This window comes from Mus caroli, unplaced genomic scaffold, assembly GCF_978045245.1.
Source record: "Mus caroli unplaced genomic scaffold, Mus_caroli_1 scaffold_17, whole genome shotgun sequence".
Lineage (NCBI taxonomy): Eukaryota > Metazoa > Chordata > Mammalia > Rodentia > Muridae > Mus > Mus caroli.
This window is the reverse complement of record NW_028227272.1, coordinates 42,439,716-42,444,890: the sequence shown is the minus strand read 5'-3', so window position 1 is coordinate 42,444,890 and position 5,175 is coordinate 42,439,716.

Genomic DNA, 5,175 nt, shown 5'->3' with positions numbered 1-5,175 from the left:
ATTTGTTGGGAATTTGGAAAGTCAATGATATCACTCATGATATGGCTCAATTACAAGCCTAGATCTCTGCTATGAGCAAAGCACATGTTGAATCTACTGATATAGAAGATTTGGCTCAGTCAATTAGCTTTAGTTATGGCCATTAAATACTGTTAGTTGGCTACATTGGATCATTGTTGTTGCCATGGCTACAGGAATAATACTTCTTCTTCTTCTCCTTATTTTTCCAATAACCTTCCAACTAGTCTTTCCCATCATTTCTACAGCCAAAAGAGATATTTACAAGGTTCAATTAAAAAATAAAAAAGGGAGAGATGCCACACCGCCTCCAGCAGGATCTGTGTGACAAGTTCCACAGACTGAGGCGATTGACCTCAAAAGGGGGAGGCCTCCAGGAACCGGTTGTGGAAGTCTTCGCTGGAGAAAAAATATTGAGCTGTAGTTCTCGTGACAATCTATCCAATCTATCTGCTTTCTTTTCTCTTATTCCTTTTCTAATTTACATGTTCCTGGTAGCCTAGGCCAAGATCTTAAGCGAGAATAATGGGCAAGAAACCATCCGTAGAGATGGGGCCACTAACATGACCTTATCCCCAGGGAAACCAACGCTTTACTTTCTAAATCATTTACAAAACTATTATGATAAAACTTTCCCAACAATAAAATTTCATATGGTTACATGTGTGTCATCGAAGGTGGATTTTGGTATATGGTAAAGAAAGCCTCAATTAGGAAGAATTAAAATAGTTTAAATTTATACATATGATTATAAAAAATCAGGCACTAGATGTTAAATAATAATTGACCATGGGGCTGGAAAATTAGTTCAGCCGTTAAGAGTACTGACTATTAAAGATTTATTAACCTGCTCCTGGAAGTATGCCACTAGCCTTGGACGACAGCCCCCACTGAATACATCCTTTCAGAATTGTTTTAGTTTGATGATTTATAATGATGTTACCTGTTCTGTTTGTGATTCACTGAGTACATAGTTTAGATGAGTTGTAATGCTTGGATGATTTTTGTGCTTTAGTGTGCCAAATGATTTTTGTTGGTATCTGTGATTGTTTCACTGGATATAGTTTCTAAGAGATGTAATGTTTGTTTTTTTAATGTGTAAATCCCCTACTTGAGAGCTGCAGCTTACACTCAGATTCAAACTGCCTCTGTGATTGTTTCTGTTTGTAAGCCGCTGAATCCTTACCCACCTAGCTTCAAGGACCCTCATTCCAGGGACCCCCACACCCAACTGTGGTGTTTTGTTCTGTGTGTGTGTGTGTGTGTGTGTGTGTTGTGTATGAGTGTATAAGTGTATGTATGTGATAGTTTTCTGTCTGTAAGACATCTGCAGAGTGAACTGAAATTAATTTATTGTTAGCATTGAAATAAATATGAAAATAAAACAAAAATAATCTTCACATGAATCTTATCCAGTAGCTTTTTGTACACTAATGAGCTTTTTTTCCCCGTGATGGTACTGCATGCTGCTTTCTCCCTGTTACTGCATCATCAGTCTCAACTAGAACTGTACACAATATTTATAATGACTGGATCACATTAGCACAAACTACATGATGAGGTTGCCTGGACACAGATGTTTGGTCAGCTTCTCTTTTAGAAAAGCCTGCTCTCTCCATTGGCTTGTTTTCAAATCTGTTTCATTTCCTAGCGAACATAACTCCTCTCCCTACATTTATTTTCTGAAATCACCTAGGAGCTATAATGATGTTGAGAAATATGCCTGGAGATCCCTTAGATGTCCTAGGTGATTTTAATATGTAGCTATCTAACAATCAACACAACTCTCTCTGGTCCAGGGAAACAATTGCTCAGTTTTTAGTCTCAAAGCCAAGCTCTGATTTTGTGACAAAGATGCCTATAATTATAAATACATGTGTAGTCAGCAGATATTATTATTCATAGAACTTAGGATAATTACTTCCCCTGTGGAACTGTGGCAGCACCAAGGTAAAATTATGATACAAAGTACCCCCTATAACATCTGGGCTTTGTGTCATTTTGAAAAAGTTTTATGACAATGATTTTTAACCTTCCTAATGCTGTGGTTCCTTAAGCAATTCCTCATGTTGTGGTGTCCCACAACCAAAAAAATTATTTTTGGGGGTATTTCATAGCTGTGATTTTGCCACTATTATGAACAGTTATATAGATATCTGAAAAGCAGATGGTCTTAGGCAATCACTGTGAAAGGGTCTTTTGACCCTCAAAGAGTTCAAGAACCTCAGGTTGAGAAGCATTGGTCTGTGGGATGAGGCTTTGCAAAAAACTGGGTGATTCAAGGACAATTCTGTCAATGGTCTCTTGATAAATCTTGTCTAGACAATGAGTCTAAGGTTGCTAAGTAAATGATACTGGGTCACATGACTTTCACAAGGATATTGTTTCTGTCTAAATTGGTTCACTTTTTAAGTGTTGTTTGTTTGTTTGTTTGAAGACAGGGTGTCATCATTTAGCTCTGGCTGGTCTAAAACTCATAGAAACCACCAAAACTTTCCCAGCCTTATACAGCCTGACAACTCCAAACATCAGAGATCATTGAAGGGAATTGTCTCCACAAGTTAACAATGTAAACCCATTTTAGTGAATGGTCAAAGATACCATGAAAAGATTTTAAAACTGATAACAATCTACCTACAATTTTGAATGAAATAGAGGTTAGGAGTATTTCTAATCATCTAGATGGAAAATACGATAATTAAATATATGTCTTATACTAGAGATAGAATTATAATATTAAATGAAATAGCCGGTATGTATTTATGCTTGTAGAAAGGTTATTGATACTGACAGGTGCTCCATTGTGTGGGTCTCAAAAACCCATTTCTTTTGAGCAGATCATGAAATTTGACCATATCCATCACTGATAACCTGCTCTTTCTCTTTTTACCTCTTTACCACCCCCTCATTATTATAGATTCCTACTTTCATGTTATCTATGGAGATAAATACATGTGGTTTATAAGTATATAAAAAATCTAGGACACACAAATGAGAGAAAAGTTGACATTTGTCTTTCTAAGGCTGACCTATTTTGCTTGTATGTTGATGGCCAGCTGCAGCCATCTTCCAGAAAAATCATCCTTTATTTATTGTTAATGTCATTCTTCATGAACACAGGACACTCTATTTTGTATATATCCCATATTTTTATTATCCATTCATCTCTTACCTAGGCTGATTCTTCTATACATTGTATTTTAAATGATGCTATTATAAGCATGAACATGCAAATATTTCTGTGGAATATTGATTTAGAATCCTTTTCATGGGGAGTTACACTGTGCAAGTGTTAATTTACAGGCCACTAACAGTGTCTAAGGATATTCCTTTCCCTGCATAATTGCCACCATTTGTTACTATTTCTTGTTATTCCAGTTGATGTGAGGTGGGATCTCAATATAGTTTTAATTTGCACTTCCCTGATATGAATGTTGAGTTTTATATTTTGTTGATATTGTTGTTGTTTATGTTTATGCATATTTTACATAATCTTTAAAGTTTTTAATCATTCTTTTGGAATTTTGTACAATGTGGTTTGATCATTTTCATCACATCATTTAATTCCTCCCAGATCCAGCCCTGTCTTCCTTATGGACTCTGTATTGTATTGGTTGGTTGACTTTGGCGTTAGAGGTTTTAGTTTGGTTTGGTTTGGTTGGATTGTTGTTGTTGTTTTGTTGTTGTTGTTGTTGTTGCTTATGTGGTTGGTTAGTTTGTCTGTTATTGATTATGAAGGAGAGTAGTATAAACATACATGTTTATGCTCACTGAATACTGATCCCAGTTCTGAGAAGCCAAGGCCAATTGCATTCTTGAGAGAATATCATTATCTCCAGAGTTCAAGTTCTGTGTTCTAGTTTCACACAAATAGTCTGTCTGGGAAATTTTATTTATCTTTAAAGATAAGATAGAAATACAGGAAGCATGTTGGGAGCATGAGAAGGGGAAGAATGTCCTTATCCTGGGATCTTGTTGGAATCCCTCTCCATCTCAGGATGAAGAATTTCAGCACAATTTGATATGAAGATTACTAGCACAAAGAAACAAATCATCTCAAATTTTATGTTAAACTGTCAACAAATCACGCTCGGGGTCTGAACATATATGACTTTTAATAAGTCCTTGTCCATTTGCTTCTGTACACTTTCTGAGAATCTCAGATGAGGCTCTTTTAAAAATCTTTCCTACCAGGATGTGGCTAAACACATAATTCCCATAGGAATGGAATATGAGAAGTTGTCCTACTGGGAATAGAATTGGTCATGGAAATAAGTGGGCATTGTGGTTTGAATAGGTATGGCTGCCACAATCATGTGTTTGAATGCTCGGCCCATAGGAAGTGACATTAGTAGAAGGTGTAGTCTTGTTAGAGGAAGTGTGTCACTGTGGAGGCAGGCTATAATGTGTTATATATGCTCAAAGCATCCCCAGTGGAACAGCACTCTCTACCTTGTTACCTGTGGATCAAGATATACAACTCTTGGCTTCTTCTCCAGCACTGTGGTCACTGCCATGCTTCCCAGCATGGTGATAATGGACTAAGTTTCTGAAACTATAAGCCAGCCCCAATTAAATGTTTTCATTTATAACATTTGCCTTGGTCACAGTGTCTCTTCACAGCAATGAAACCCTAGCTAAGACAGTGGGTAAGGAAGCTCTTCTCCCTTACGTCCTGGCTCAACACAAATAGATTGCCCTAAAACAGACTCTCATATGCCCCAGCCTTGTGAACAAATATTTGTGTTCTCCATGATAACAGATGCTGTAGAGCTTTCTTTAATATCTTATATTGTTTACAATAATAGTATCTACTTGCTGTTCCCCATTTTATGATGAAGCTTATAGGAACTTAACTTAATAGACCATCTGTCTCAAAGATAAGAATCCACTTTATTGCTTCCTCTTAGTTCCTCACTTCATCTAGATCCAAAATAGGGACCCCATGGTTCTTGGATCACACGTGAGCTTGACCCACTTTTCTGTCTATGGGTATACTTTCTGCTTTACTGTGCCATTAAAAAATCTACCATTTCACTACTGCTTTTCTGGGTTTTGTTCAATTCTCTGTCACCTAAGACAGAGAACCTGGGAATTACATCATAGAAGAACCCCACATCACCTGTGGAACATACGTTTATGGAAAAAAAAACCAAA